General features: G+C 38.0%; 1 pseudogene; it reads left to right on the forward strand.

Moving 5' to 3' along the window:
- The window catches only part of LOC101615882, a 64042-nt pseudogene extending 50523 nt beyond the window's left edge, over positions 1-13519 (forward strand).
- The last annotated feature ends 3791 nt before the right edge of the window (positions 13520-17310 follow it).

Consider the following 17310-nt stretch of genomic DNA (forward strand, 5'->3'; position numbering starts at 1 on the left):
AATCACTGTGTTTTATATTGAAGTGAGATGACTGGTGACTGAAGGGTCTTAGATGTATCTTCAGAGCTTGATATCAGAAAGACTAAAACAGAGTTAAACGATCCAAACACCAGCCCCGCTGCCAAACCTCCAGGGATGAAAAAGAAGTCAAAGACTGAAATGGTTAGTAACGGCCCATGATGTGCCTTCACTCCATCATACTTACGCAAGGAAGACTCTATAAAACTCAAGAGAACAGAGCTCATCAGAAGGAGCAAGGATGCCGTGCCATGACCTATAGACCTCTTCTGTGTGGCTATTGTGGCTATTGTTCATCTGATCTTATGTCACATCATATATATGCCCAGCATACAGCGCTACTCTGAGTTCTGTAAGCCTCTCTCACTCACAAATGACTCAAGCCCCAGGAATGCAGTCATGAAGCAGTCTTATATCCTGCGGCTTAAATGCATGGATTACTATCTCGGACAAGTGATTGGCATCTGAAGTGAGAGGAGAGACTTGGGAAACTAAGCCCTCAGTTTTTTGTGTCCTGAAACATCTTCAGGTAGACACTGTCATGATTGAAGTAAAGGACATTCAGCTACTGTACAGCTCCCTAGGATGGAGGTGACAAGGCATTTTCACATAGGTACTAAGAATCAAGCTCAGCTTCTAATGCTTATAAGGCAAAAACTTTACCCACGGTGCTATTCCCCCACAGCTCTCCTTCAAGTATCGCTTTTTCAATGTTTTACCTTCTCTACTTGTTGAGTGAGGCATTTAGAGTAGATAGATTTTTTTTTTTCAGAGTCAAAAGACCTTTTCTGTTAGAACACTTCTTGTCTAATATGAGACACAGAACTTACTAACACAAATATCACGAGTGCCGTGGGAAAGCTATGACCAGGCTGCCAGAGGTGACAACGTGGTCCTGGGTATATGTGTCTATGACCCTTGCTCTATAAACTACAGCAAGATCGGAGCCTCACAGACAGGGATAATGATTCTCTGTAACAAGTAGGGTCAATAACAAAGAATGCATATGCATGATTTCAGCATGTCCTGATGCAAAAACTCCAAGATTTTGAGTGGAAAGTAGCTTTTAGCATTATTTCTTTTCTTTCTCTTCTGCAACCCCCCTTCCAAGGATGGGTCTCATTATAGCCCAGGCTGTCCTGGAATTCACTATGTAGTTTCAGGGTGGCCTCAAACTCATGGCAGTCCTCTTACCTCTGCCTCCCAAGTGCCGGGATTAAAGTTGTGCTTGCACCACCATGCTATTTTATTTTTTGAGGGAAGCCCAGCACACTGGCCATTATTTTTTTTATTTATTTATTTGTTTTTATTTATGAGCGACAGAAAAATAGGGAGAGAGAGAGAGACTGGGCACGCCAGGGCTTCCAGCCACTCAAAATGAACTCTAGGCACATGTACCCCCTTGTGCATCTGGCTAACGTGGGTCCTGGGGAATCGAGCCTCCAACCGGGGTCCTTAGGCTTCACAGGCAAGCGCTTAACCACTAAGCCATATCTCCTTCCAGAGCATTATTTTTATTTGTAGAAAAAGCTTTGCTAGCATTTGTTCTCCTTTTTGTTCTTTTCTAAGTCAGTAAAAAAAAAAAAGAAAAGAAAAGAAAAGAAAAAGAAAGAAAGAAAGAAAAAAAAAACCTCCTAGATGAGATGGAATTGTTTCCGTGCCCTATACAACTTTGTTATCCACATATTGGGTCATTTTTTTCTATTACATTTTAAAAACAGTCGTTTTCAGGTCTATAGTTTTAAGAAGTGGCTTCTTCTACTGGCATTTTATAAGTAAAGCCATATTTCTCTTTAAATTCAGCCCTTGAGATGAGATTATATCCTTTTAAACTCCCCCTACACTTTACCTTCAGAAAACATCCTCCTCTCTCATTACTAATTCTGTTTACTTAGTATCCTGTCCATGGAGTCTCCTGTGCTGTCCTATGTGGTAGGCTGCAGGCAGAGACCTCTATTCATCTGGACTCTTACCTATTTCTGTCCTTTCCTCCCAGGAGTAAGTGCACACATTATTAAGTCTTTAGACTTCTTTGAATTCTCTTTGATATTGAATGAGGTTGTTTACTTCACAGTTCTGGAGGTCCACACATGTAAAATTGAACAGTTCGTAGAGTGGGAAAACTGTATGTGGTTGTACTCTTAGCCCAGAGTACATTTGGACGGAAGGAGCATATGTCAGCTGCATGCAGGTAGCAATAAGCTTGCGTGGGCTGAAGACAGAAGAGCAAATTTGCCTCCTTACTTCCTGCTGAACACAGAGCCTCTTTTGTCTATGGTTTTCTTCTAGCAAACAAAGTCACTTGGCCACATATAGCTCACCATTTATTTGTTTAGCCCCATCCCCCACACCACCGTGGTGTTTTCAGACCAAGCTGCCCTACAGAGGGAAGGAATCATGTCTACTGATTGGCGAGGCCGGGCTGTTGCTTGGGAAGTTTCTTTGTGACCTCTGTCATGGATTGTTTGCATAAGAAATTCTCTTTTTAACCTTATGGTATTTCCATTTTTCTTCTCCAAATGGTAGAAAAGGAAAGAAGGAAAGTGTGTAACTCCCATTACAATAGTACTATTTGTGCAAATTAAAGTAATTCAGGAAAATTCCAGAAAACTACACACTGGTCAATGCAACGATTTTTCAGTCTTACTATTTCGTTTAAATTTTTCATTTCTTCTAATAAGAAATTTGTGGAAAATGTACTTTAACAATTCTTACTACTTCTGAATCATTTTAAAAGGATAAAAAATGATTTTATCCATGGCAGGTTGTTACTGAATATATATAACTCTACAAATGGAAAATAAATGTGAAGACCATAGCAATAGTTCATGTCAGAAATAAAAATGATGAATATAATTTTACAATGCCAAAGTCTGACTATGTATTACAGAATATACTAAACAGGAATGAGTACCAAACACTACAGGGAAAAAAAGAAGCAAATAAAACAATCCAGATTATCTATTGGTATGCTGGCCCAAAAAACTTGTTCATGATGCCTTTAAGGAAAAAACAAACAGAGACCTCTTTCTGCTAAATTTCCTTGATGCCATGAACCTTTTGACTGATATAATTGAAAAAAATGGCTTTAGGGCTAGAGAGATTGCTTAGTTAAGGCTTTTGCCTGCAAAGGCTAAGGACCCAGGTTCAATTCCCCAGAACCCACATAAGACAGGTGCACATGTTTATGCATGCATCTGGAGTTCGTTTGCTATGGTTAAAGACCTTGTACCCATTCTCACCCTCTGCCCTCTCTCTCTCCTCCTATCTCTCAATCATCTATCTATCTATCTATCTATCTATCTATCTATCTATCTATCTATGTATCCTCTTCTCTATCTCTCTCATTATAAAAAGTAAAAATAAAACATATGTTTTTAAAAAGTTTTAAAAAATGGGTTCATTTCCTATTCTTATATGACTATACATAGCACCCTTCAGGCTGCTTTGATATTCCATATGCCATGTTTAGAGTTACTCATGGTTGGAATCTTATGTTTCCAAACAGCATCATTTCATTTTCAGGTGTAAAAGGGTTAAGATGTCTATAAGGTACAGGAATTGGAAGAGACAGAAAATGACTATTAGCTTGGGATCTTCTTTTCTTATTTAAAAATATTTATTTATTTATTTGACAGAAAGAGACAGAGAAGCATTTATTGATGCTCATGCTGTAAAATACCTCATTTCATATATAATTATTTGGATAGAGTTTTAGTTAGTGATATAGAATCATCCTCTGTGTGTTTCTCCCAGTCCAGTAAGTCAGTACTTGAAGAATCTTGAAACCTGGAAACCTAATCCTGGCCGTATATAAAGGAACATTTTTTGTTGTTGTTGTTGTTAGTTAGGTCTCACTCTAGCCCAGGCTAACTTGAACTAACTGACCTGAACTAACTCTAGTTTCAGGCTGGCCTTTAACTCACAGCAACATATGCTCAGCTTAGATGAGCATCTTCTAAGTGGTCTTGTTTGCTTACAAATGTGAGATCTTGATTATCCAAGGAAGAATTGTATTGTCATACAGGAAATAGTAAAGGAAACAATATATTTGTTTATGGGTTTTAAAGGCCTCTTATCATTTAGATTTGTGCTGATATTATTGAATTTTAAAAGAAAAGTTTAAGAGAATAGTAGATATGAGAATTGCTATGAGTTTGAAACTAGTCAGAGACTACATAATGAATTCCAGGTCAGCTTGGACTAGAATGAGACCCTACCTCAAAAAAAAAAAAAAAAAGATTTTGTTCATAAAGAGCTGACCTCTTTAATTAAAAATGTAGATGGGAGATTAGAGAAGACATTGAGGGCATTGAGAAGATGAATACAAACAGAATACATCACACATTTCTGAAATGGTAAAAAATATAAACAGTTGTCAAAAATATGAACTTATAAAAGAAAAAACTATGGTGCCTGCCATGCTATTGCACAATATAAATGAACCCTATTATTGAAGACACCACAGGCTGCGGTCTCAGGACCCTGAGACATTATGCCAGTTAGCTGGCGTAATCTGGAAAGTATACACCTTAGGACTGGATTTAAGATCTGCCTCCACCCAGTAACTCACCTCTTCCTCAGCATGGCTTTGTCCATTGGACACTAAAGTTGCAAATGCTATTTTAATCAAACATATCTAGGGCTATGGGGGTGTCAAACATTTCCACTCAAACATCACAACAGTGGATACTGGGGAGACCCAAGACCTGCCAGAATGATGAGAAGAGAAAGCTAAGTGCCTAATGAAGATGACTCATCTTGATCATACACATCAAGGCTCAGGAAGCATTTCAGAGGAAATGATGGATTAAATATGGATGCTGTGCTCACTGCTAGCCAGAGAACCTTCTTCCAGGGAGGTGGGAATAGACACTGAAGAAACTCAAAGTTCATAAGAGGCTTTCAGGAGCTCAAAAACTAAGGAGACTTCTAACAAACCCTCCAAGGTTCACAGAGCATTGTGGAAAGGCGAGCAGAAAGAATCTCAAAGCCACAGGAAAAGAAGGCACACTATGAGGCTTTGTGCTTCCTATAGGAAAAAAATGGTGCAATTTTAATACATGGCACAGGTAGAAGTTTAATTTATTTGGAAAATTGTGATGATACAACTGACTTCTGATTTGAAAGACTATAAAACTATGTCATTATCTCATACTATATTCAAAAGCCAAACCACAAGTTAATGAAAGAACTAAAATGAAAAAACACATCTGCAATTCAGATGAAATGCAAAATGATTAGTATTTATAATGAAACAAATTCACAATAAGGTGAATGTTCATCAATAACGGAATTATGTGAATATTTCTGGTGTATATCTCAAAGATTAATACAAAGTTTTTAAATGTGAATTAGGGCAATGTTAATTGACTCAAAGGAAATTTTGCAAGTCATGATAAGAAAATCCAATAATAATGACTAGACCTATAACAGAAAATGATATTCTTTCATGTTTATATACATCTTCAAAGATCTTCAGACATGATGGATCATGCCTTTAATCCCATTACTCACGAGAATTGCTGTGAGTTCGAGGCCAGCCTGAGAATATATAGTGAATTCCAACAAGGAAATTCTCAATGAGAAAAAAAGCAATGAGTTTCCATGAGTGACATCTGGGCTAGAGTGAGACCTCAAAGGGAGAGAGAGAGAGAGAGAAGAAAAGAAAAAAGGAGAAAACATAAAAGCAAAAAGCAAAAAGAAATCTGCAAAGATCAATTATATCTCCTATTGGGAGGCTTGCAGGCAAGTGTATTTGTTTATGTGTTGATGTTAGAAATTCAAGTTAGATTTTTTGTGTTGTTGTTGAAAGTTCTTGGACTTAATTGAACTGAAATGAAGCAAATCAATGCAGCTAAATTGGAAGGAATAAAATGCAAGTTTTTATTCTTTTTGTCTCAGACTCAATCTTACAAACAAATCATTAAATAGAAATTAAGGACTGCTGGATACATTTTAGAGTTTTACACAGCCAGTCTGAAGTTGACGATGTAAACTTTCTGACCTATCAAATTTGTTTAACTTAAAAATGCATGTGTGATGCATTTTGGTCATATAATTCTATTAACTACATGAATAGGTAACTCAATCTGTTGTATTCTGACAATTTATGGAATAGTTAAACCTACTTACTTTAGAGATCGTTAGAAAAGAGCAGTTTGTGAACACTTCTTTCTGTACCAACACTATGACACAGACATTCATCTAATAATATAAGCCTAGTCTGTTTTTTTTTCTTTGAGTATTCATCAGACTGGATGGATATTCTATGCTGCTGAAGTAAATTCTATGCTGTGTTCTCAATGTCTTATAAAATTAAAGTTTGCCAAGTGTGGAAGTGCACCTAGCATTTGGGAAGTAGACGTAGGAGGATCTCTGTGAGTTTGTGGCCAGCCTATGACTACTTAGTACATTTCAGGTCAGCCTGGGATAGAGCAAGACCCTACCTCAAAAGATCAAGATACATAAATAAAGTTTATTTTTACCCTTACATATTCCTCAAGGGTGAATTCCCAATATCTAGCCAAGCATTCTAGACTTGGGAATCTTCACTGTCTTCATACAACACATAGCATATTCTTGGGAAGGCCCCTCCGGGGACCTTAGCATGGGAGAAGGGTTACTGCAGTTCTTCAGAGCAGTCTATCAATTCTTTGGCTGGGTTGCTCATGATTTATTGGATAGAACTAGTTACCCTCTACCTCCTGACTGTGAGGGGTTCTGGAGGTCCTCTTTTCCATGTGCTCTGTAGGCACTTGGACTTGCACTGTGATTTCTGGAATTCTTTGCCAACGTTTCTCTTGAGGATTTGGGTTTTTATTTGTTTTCATTTTGCTTAAATACAGTTCTAACTCATAAAAAGGGTAGTTGAGGAAGAAGCTATAAATATATTCAATGACATTTCTGTGAGAGAATTTAGATGCCTGTTGACATGGTTGAAAAGAGAGGACATGAACTGGGCTTGTTGGTACACAGCTATAATCCCCACACTTAGGAGGTTTAGGCAGCAGGATTGGCATGAATGTGAGGGCAGCTTGTGATACATACTGAGTTGCAGGTTAGCCTTAGCTACAGTGTGAGATCATGTATAAAATTTAAAAAAGAAAGTGGCTGAAGAGATTGCTTAGTGGTTGAGGTGCTTGTCTACAAAACCTAAGGACACCAGTTCAATTTCCCAGTACCCACGTAACCCAGATGCATAAGGTGGCACATGCATCTGGAGTTCATTGGCAGTGGCTAGAGGCCCTGGTGTGTCCATTCTCTGTCTCTCAAATAAATAATTTTTTTTAAAGAAGGAGGGTCTGGCTAGAGAGATTGTTTAATGTTTAAGGCACTTGCTTGCAAAACCTGAAGACGCATGTTCAACTCTCTAGATCCAACATAAGCCAGATGCACACAGTAATGCAATTGCTCAAGGTTGCATATGTGTACAAGATGGCACATGCATCTCAACTTCGAATACAATGTCTGGAGGCCCTGGCATGCCAGTTCCCTCTCTTCCTCTCTCATAAGAAAGGAGGGGCTGGACAAATGACTCAGCAGTAGAGATTGTTTGCCACCTGAGCATGAAGGCCCAGGAGGGCCTGAGATGGCCTGAGTTCAACTCTCTCAAAGCCACATAAAAAGATGGATGTAAGCCTTGGTGGTTAACCAATGGCCTTCAGATTAACTAAGAGATCCATTCAATGGGCAGATACCCATAGCTGGAACTGGGAACCACGTCAGAATCTTATGGAGACCAATATTATGGTCGCCAATGACAAACTCCCTCTAATCTTTGGCTAAAAGAGGGGCTACATGCATCAAAATCTTCCTAAATTAGCAATGCTTATCCTATTTAGTCTATGCTGAGTTCATTTTCTACTGGAGAATCTATTTTTCATTTTCAGAATGTACTGAGACCTAAGGAGGTGTGCTGCTTCCACCTCAAGCCTGGCCACCTGAGGCAGGGTGATGGGGACAGACTCTGAGGAAACTCAAAATGCGTCAAAGCAGAAAGCCACAAGTTGCTGAGAACTCAACCTGAAGGCAGAATTAAAGCACTCCCGCCACGGCTCAGGGAAGTTTGTGGAAGAAGGAGTGGAACAAATGTAAGAGCAACAGGGTGGAAAGGAATATTCAGAGACCTAGTCCTCTCCACAAGGACAGGCTGTTGCTCTCACAACTCATAACCCGCAACTCCATGGTGAATACCAGCAACCCCACTAAGGAGGGCCCTCAGTGCTATGGGGACAGGGAGATATCAACATATGATGTGTCCAAGCAAATTACTACTTAATAATAATTTAAAAAATGAACAGTGGGACTAAATGGAGACGTCTCTAAAGAAGAAATAGAAACGGCCCATAAATATACTAAAAGTGCTCAACATCTTAAGCCACCAGGGAAATGCAAATGAAACTACATTAAGATTTCATTTCACTTCAGTCAGAGTGGCTATCATCATCAAAAAAAAAAAAAAAAAAAAATCAAATAACAAATGTGAGCGTGATTGTGGGGAAAGTGAGTCCCTCATTCATTGTTAGTGGGAGTGTAAACCGGTTCAGCCACCGTGGAAAACAGTGTGGAGTTTTCTCAAAAGGTTAAATCTAGTCCTACTTAATGAGTTGCAGTAAGAGTCAGTGGAGACCAGGAAGGTAGAAAGGCCTTGTGGGGAATGCTTAAGCAGAGGGAACAGCAGTTAGGTAAGCAGATGTGCAGACATAGTAGGGCTCTAAAGGGTAAAGTACAACCAGGAAAGGGGAATGGAGAAAAGAATGGGGTGGAGATGAGGAGATAGAAAGGTTACCCGTTGGCAGCTCTGGATGAATTGGATTCTACTGAAGTAAAAAGAAGCATGGAATTAGGTTATGGGAACAATTATAGAAACTGCAAAGGAGAACCAAAGGCAGGCTAACAGAGACAAAGGAAGCAGAGGCGGCTGCTATCAAAGTGATGCAGCTCATTATGACATCTCCGAACAGTACAGCAGAGAATAAAAGATCTGGATGCTACTTGATCACTTGAGCTGACACTTAACAGCTGTGCACCGCTGAGCCCTCTGTTTGCGCCACACCCCAAGTACAGTCGTCTAACTTGGCATCTCATGTTGGAGGGTGCAACTTGAAGGCAGGCTGCTAGAGACAGCCCAGAATTCTGAATAAGGTGTTAGCTTGTTTTCACTTGAAGTGTTGAGATCATCCTGAAGTTCTTTTTCTTTTCCTCTCAGAGTACCAGTTATGCAAGCGTACAGGAGTACACATACATCCTTGAATTAACTTCAACAAGCACCATATTTTCATTTTTAGTTTCTTCAGACACTTTACTTTTATAGTGCTCTGCATGCAGAATGTATCATTGAGAATTTTTTTTTCCCAGTGAACTATATACATAAACAATAAATTTCCCTGGAAAAAAAATGAGATGTCAATGGTGTATGTCACCTCATTAATTCCAAAATTAGATATCATAATCCAATTAAAAATTCAAACTATGTATATACTTTGTCACTCACCAATTCACTTTTCTTATGTTTTGTTGCTGGTTTTCCTTCTACTCTACTTACTTTAACTATATTTGTCTGGGTATACTACCATCGCTGCCTTCATACTACTAGAGAAATATAAGCCACTGCTATGCTGTTAATTGTTTGAAAGGCAAATCCTCCTTCTGTCTCACATACCCTTGGCCTTAAAATCATTCACCACCAAGAAATACAAATAATGTAAGTTCCCATAAACTCAAAGGTGGGTAAACATGGCAGATATATATATATAATGTGCTGTTATTCAGTGGTAAAAGTGATGAAATTCCAAAAATTTGTCTGTGCCTGTGTTCCTTTGTGTATCGCATGGCAGAAGGTGTGCATTGTAATAATAACACTTAATATGAAATTGAAGCATTTAACACATTTTTTCTATACCCTGTTGTTAACTCTGGGCCTATAAGTGAGTTGCACAGTATACTTTCAGAAGTTATTTACTTTGCATATTGTCTCATGTCCAAACGATACAAAATTTGTCAAAACATCACACTCATCAGATTTTGTTTTAATTTTATACCATTACCCACTTTGCATTGTTCCATTTTGAATTGATATTAATTATCCTGACTTAAATGACACCAATATACCCAGAACAGAATTCCCACTTACGTTATCAGAATCTGTGAATTACATGTAAGTGCATAATGTAAAAACTCAGCTGTTCGCTTTTCAGTCCACATATCCGTGCAGAGTTGTGGCTACATGTCATGATCAGAGACAAATCACAATGCTTCTATCAACATATGTTGGTGATTGGCCAGGATGTTTCTGTAGTCTGTTATTTAACTCATGTAGACACAAGAAAGTATTTAGTTATGCATTCCCCCCTTGTCAATCAGTAATGATCACACATGGCATATTATAAAAATGGATCATGGAAAGAAGAACTTGGACAAAAACAATGGAGTTGCACCAAAGAAAGAAAAGGCAATTGTATGGGAAGTGATACCTGAATAGGGCAGAGATCTGTAAAGATCTGAGCATAAGAATGAGAATGCTGCTGCTGCCGGGGACAGCTGAGAGATGGCTACAGAAGAACCAGCTGAAGACGAATTCATTCTCGAGAGGAATGTGGTCATGAGGCAAAGGACAAGCAGTTCCCCCAGGGGAAAAAGTAAATAAAAAATCCCACAGTGAACGACTCTCAGATAGTTCATGGCATGCAAAGTACAAAGGAAAGTGTTGGGAGTATTAGGAGAATGACTACTCACACAGACAACAAGATGTTTTCTCCACATCTTAGTTTACAGGAGGAAGAGAAGTGCTATTCAAATAAGTCTTTATACATCCTTATCAAGCTATAGCGTAAAAGAGAAAACGTTAATTCTTAGTCTTTCTATCGTGTTAAATTGCAACACACTAAAGACATGTTAGTTTTACTATACTTTCCCTATGTATTTTGACAAACAATAAGAGAAGTTTTAAATAGTAGAACAAAATTATTTAAAAGTCACTGAAATCATGTTTTTTGTATAGATTATGAAGATCAATTTGTACATTTCCAGTCTTAAGGCCACACACAACTTGCATTATTAAATGTGATTGCATAAGATAGCGCCATATTCCCATGTTTCAGGCACTTCCTACCTGCTTGTTCAATGAATTGAACACCAAAGCAGGTTATTTAATATACAATCTGCTCAACATCAAGCTTTCATGAAAGAAGGTCATCTGAAGTATAACACTGCCAGATTAGAAGAGTGGAGACAATTCAGTACCCATAAAAAAATAAAATACCATAGTAAATATAGTTTATTATGTTGTTCATGATAAACAACTATGTAGACATCATAGTATAACTTACCTTTTGGGATAACATAGAAAATACAAAATTCTATGTATGTGATTTGAAGTGTAAAACTATACATCTAAAATTTTGAAAGAATGCAGAATAAAAAGGTTTACAGTTGCACACCTTTGAGAAAGACCAGGCAAGGGCAAAACTAGGAGTTCAACTGACTTGTGTGTGACTGTTGGAGGAGAATTGTGGGTGTGTCAGCACCTGTGTGCTATGAAGAAGTGGACATGAGTCTAAGAATCAAAAGCCTCAGTTCACTGTGCAGCTGGGAACCCTGAGACAAGAAAGGGAGGAGAATCAGAATTCGGCAGACAAAACCTCAGGCTGCTGTGTCGATCTAACGAACTCCCAAAACAAGGATTACTCATTAGAAGAGCACTGTTGGGGAAATAAATAAATAGTCATCACTCAGATACAGGAGAATACATGAAGATTCAGCAGTCAGTATATCCAACCAAGAGCAACCTATATAAACAGAAATCATTGTATTCATTGTGAAACACTGAAAATACTCCCAAGAAGACAGCAGTGTATCCAACTTTATAACTTCTTTTTTAAATTTATATGCGATATCCCAGCCAGAACAGAAAGACAAAAGAGTTTAACTATAAATGTAGCATTTGGAAAGAGAAAGATGGAAATTGTTTTTATTTAAAAATATTATGGCATACATAGAAAAACACTAAAAAACTTACACGTAAATTATGAGACTTGCAAAGGAGACAAATTGATTTTTTTTCCTAAATACATACATGAGGGGCAAAGTTCTTGCCTTATAAACAGGCAGATCTGAGTTCAATGCCCAGAACCCAAGTAAAAAGCCAGGCACAGTGGCATGCACTTGTAATGTCAGCCTTAGGAAGAGAGGGAACAGGTAAATTCCTGAGGCCCACTGGCCAGACAGTTTAACCTAATCAGGTAAGTTCTAGGCTGGTAAGAAACCTTGCCTCAAAAATGGTACAAAGCCCTTTAGGAAAAACTCCCGAGATCTTTCTTTGTCCTCTCCATACATCCACGTGTTTCCACACATGTGCAGTATTATGCAGATATAGATTATATATTATAATATATGTTATATGTTATAATTATATTACAAACATACATTACATATTAGTAAATTATATTACTATATAACAGTAGTAAATATTTATGAATCTATTATTTGACTATATAATCTATGATTTTCAATGAAAGTATAGGTACAAAGTTTCAATTGGGATGAAATATATGGTATACTGATGAGAATTAGCAATAATGTACGCTGAAAATTTACCGAGAGTAGATTTAAATGTTTTTATCACCAAAATGATGCTTGTGAGGTAATATAACTGATAATTAGTGTAATTATTATTTTTCCAATCTCTATATATTAAAGTGCATCCAATATATAACATCATATACAATTTGGGTGTAGAAACCATTTATCTGTTTGTTGTTGTTCTTGTTCTTGTTTTTACTTGTTTTTCGAGGTAGGTTCTCACTCTAGCTCAAGCTGACCTGGCATTCACTATGTACTCTCAAGGTGGCCTTGAACTCACAGCGACCCTCCTACCTCTGCCTCCCGAGTGCTGGCCATGCCCGGCGAAACCATTTGACCACAGAACATACCGATCATCACTGGTCGCAAAGATTTGCAGCACTTCTACATCACACTGCACACCCTCTTCCTGCCTATTGCCAGCCAGCTTCCTCAAATCTACCCCAGCCCTGGAGAGGACTATGATGAGTGGGTCCTCAGGGCAGGGGTGACTCACTGTGATGCTTGCTGATCACGCAGAGAGAGCTGCTCTGCCGACAGGGGAGCAATGACCTCACGGAGGAAGCAAGCAGCAACCTTTGGGCTCATCCTGGATAACGTGTCCTTGACACATCTGAATTGCGAGGGAAGGAGCTCACAGAAGCAGTGGAAGTCAAATGGGTGGCTTAGCAGGAAGCAGAGAGGGCCAGATTTGTGGTGGGAAAGGCTGAGCAGCAGAAGAAGGCAGCCATCATCTCTGCTGAGGGTGACTGGACACCAGCTCACCGGCCACTGCGGGTGAGTGCCTCATTGAGCTGCAGAGGCTGAGGGTGCCAGGGACAGCACCTACCAGTTCTCTCGCCCTAGGAACATCACCTACCTTCAGGCCAGCCAGGCAGTCCTACTCCTCCAGAGCCCCAGTGAGACCTGCCCTGCTTGAGCCTCCTCGGTGGACCACCAGGTCACAGCCCTGATGACTGTGAACACCACGACTGTCCTCCTGTCCCCACCTCAGAAAACACTGTAAAATTTCATGATTGACTTAAAGTGAAGGAAATAAAAGTCAAATCACTTCAAAAATAAGAATGGCTCACTTCTACAAGAACCCCCCCCCATGGACAAAGAGCCACATGAGTTAACTGGTCCCCATGTGATGGACAAGATGCATCAAAGATCAGTGAGAGGATAGATTTTCAAAACTGAGATGTAATACCGGACAGCCAGCACACGGAAACCTGAATTCACAAACATTTAATTCCAATTGGGCTAATAAATGACTTTTTTATAATTATCATCTGATAGGAGACAGCATGTTTAAATTCTTTTGTAACCATGAAGTAGAAAATTAGCACTTAAAAGGGGAAAGAAAATACAAATAATAAAGGAAAATGGGAAAATTTAGTTCATTAATGGTGAAAATTCTTTTTTTCAATATTTATTTAAGAGAGAGAGAGAGAATGTATATGAGCATACCAGGACCTCTTGCCCTACAAATGTACTCCAGATACAAGCGTCACTTTGTGCATCTGGCTTTACATGGGTATTGAGGAATCAAACCCAGGCCATCAGGCTTTATAATCAAGTACCTTACACCACTGAATCCCCTTTTCAGACCATGAAAATTCTTTTTCATCCATTTCTCCATAGGAAAAAATAGTTTTATTATAAAAGCCTTCTATTTGGCTTAATAAAACCTCTCACACATCAATAAGAAAGTGATAAATGCCACAACATGGGCAAAAGTCAAATACATTGTAGACAGTGAAATCCAAATGACCTTTAGCATAAGGGGAAATTCCACAACAGCAATCAGGAAAGTGTAAACTCTGGTGATTGTGATATTTCACACTCCTCATATTGTGACTTCTAAAGTTTCACATTGGTAAAGATGATCCCTTGCTGGAGAATATATTTGATTAGAGTAGACTAGTTGCAAAATCAACAAATTCATCAATAATATAATGATCAAAAAGCTACAAATACTTTTTCCTTTCTTTTCTTTTTGTCCATTTTTTTTTTTTTTTAGATGAGGACCCCTTCTGTTACCCAATCTGTACTTGAACTCATCATTCTTTTGCCTCCACCTACCTAATGCTGGGATTTCAGATATGCAAACCACAACCTTAATTTGAAATGTCTTTTTTATTTATATGCAAACCAAAATAGATGTATAATTATAAAGTGATAGGGATTCAGTAACTCTGTCATCTTCAACATATGACATCTTAGACCATTCTGGGATGTTCTACTCCTAGCCAACAAGAAGGAAGGAGTTCAGAGAGCTTATGTTTGGTAGAACTTTCTAGTAAAATTTATATAGTGCATTTCTACAAGTTAAATTCCATTGAAAAACATTTAGCCACGTGTCTCAATAAAAGAGAGATGATTAGCTGAGCATGGTGGCACTCAGCTTTAATCAAAGCACTCAAGAGGCAGAGGTAGGAGGATCGTCGTGAATTCGAGACCACCCTGAGACTACATAGTGAATTACAGGTCAGCCTAGGGTAGAGCAAAGCTCTACCTCAAAAAACAAAGAGAGAGAGAGAGAGAGAGAGAGAGAGAGAGAAAGAGAAAGAGAAGACTACTAAACACTAGGTACCTATGTGCACAGGGAAAAGAAGAAAGAAAAAGAAAAAGGTAATCTCCATTATATTGTGTATGTTAGTAAAACTATCTTTATAAAATAATTTGGCAAAAACCCCATGAGGCTAGCACTGAAAAAAACCTGTTATCCTCTCTTTCATATATATGTATGAGCACACCTTGGCAAAAATATATCTTCATAGCATTATATTATATGCCTGTCAAGGTCTCGGTGTGTTTTCCATAGCCTTGTGTATGTGAAGGGTTAGTCTATAGCTAGTGACATGTTTTATTTTATAGTATTATTTATTCATTTATTAGTGTGTGTGCAAACAATGTGCATACCCACACTCGCAAGGGCTTCTTACTTCTGCAAACAAACATCAGACACATTCACATTTTTTTTTGTTTGTGGATTTTATATGGGTTCTAAGGCATCAAAATTGGGCACAAGGATGATATTGAAATACCTACCAAACCAGAGATTCAGAGGCTCTTATGTGTCCACCCCTGAAGCAGACTTAAAATGCACTCAACACAGCTCAGGGAATTTTGAGGAAGAGGAGGCAGAAAGACTGTTGGAGCCACAGGTTGTGACATTTTGCAACGAGACATTGCCTATCCCCTCTAATTGACTGGTGTCCCTACAATGCATGACCCAAAATCCCCATGGGGTTGACCTGCATTCCCAAGTAGGAAGGCCTCTTCAGAAAAGGGGCAGGGAGGAGGAAAAGGATGATACCAACATGTGTTGTTTACATACTAAATATGTCCATATCTAATAAAAATATTATCATTTAAAAAAATGCACTTGCTGGCAATGTCAAAGGAACCTAGTTTGATTGCCCAGCACCTGTGGAAAGCTGGAGGCACAAGGTGGTGCATGCATCTGGAGTTCATTTGCAGTGGCTGGAGGCTCTGGTGCACCCATTCTTTCTGTCTGTCTCCCTTCTCTCTTATCTCTCTCTGTTTGCAAATAAATAAATAAAGATATTTTGTTTACAAAGAAAAAAAAACTTAAATGTCCATCAACTTTAATAGATAAACTATAGTATAGCCTTACAGCACAGCATGTAATTTAAAAAGTATGAATCTGAAAACCTACCTTCATGAAGGGACCACACCAATGAGATACCTCCATTTGTAAATCTATGGACTTGGGTTCTTTTGCAGTGAGTGTTTTGTAGTCTCACAAGCATCTCAGTTTGGAAGGTTAATAACTACTATTAACTTGGCCATCATGCTTTAATTTAATGCAATCACTCAAGTTAGCACCCAAGTCCTTCCTATTAGAATTATGTCCTTGACCATAAACTAAATTTTCATTAAAATCCTATCTTATTAAAGTAAGCCAACAGTAGATTATCTATTTCCCTTTCTTTTCATATGACTTTACTTTACTGGTAGTTAGCTATCTTTAGAAAATTGTTTCCACATTCCCTCTAAACAGTTTCCTTATTTCTTCCTCATTCTAATAATTGTGGAGTAAAACTTAAATTATTATCTCTAGTATCAGAATTTTCAGAAATGCAGTCAATTTGAATTTTAATATATTTTGATGTCTTTGTACTTTAACTGCAAAATTTAATATGATGTCCTGTATTTAACAGCATGTTACTATATTATTTCTGCCATAAAATGGCATTATTCCTCCATACAGTTTCTCATTTATCATGATGAAATACTTTTCTTGCAATTAATTATTAATACAATCTTAGCATAAAGAGATTCTGTTTCATACCACATGATTTTATAAGAACTGTATTCTCATGAAAATTTTCTTCTCTGAAAACAAAATATTATAGCACATAGTAAATTATCCAGTCCTGATAATTGTGGACATTAGTTAGAATATATTATGTTAAATAAAATTGCAAAATAGGTGAAAATAATTTTCTGGAATAGGTTAAGATATCTGGCTTTAAAAACTTCTCTTACTCTTAATTTAAATGAATTAATAAAATAAATATTTGAAATTCCATTTACAATTGTTTCTGTACTTACATACATGGTATTTTCTGGGCTACTTGTGTATATGAGAATGACATATATTGCTGCCTAAAGGTCATTAAGAGGGTATTATATGAGCTGGGGAGATGGCTCAGCAGTTAAAACACTTGCCTGAAAAGCCTAAGGACCCAGTATGGT

This window comes from Jaculus jaculus, chromosome 3, assembly GCF_020740685.1.
Source record: "Jaculus jaculus isolate mJacJac1 chromosome 3, mJacJac1.mat.Y.cur, whole genome shotgun sequence".
In the NCBI taxonomy this organism is placed as follows: Eukaryota; Metazoa; Chordata; class Mammalia; order Rodentia; family Dipodidae; genus Jaculus; species Jaculus jaculus.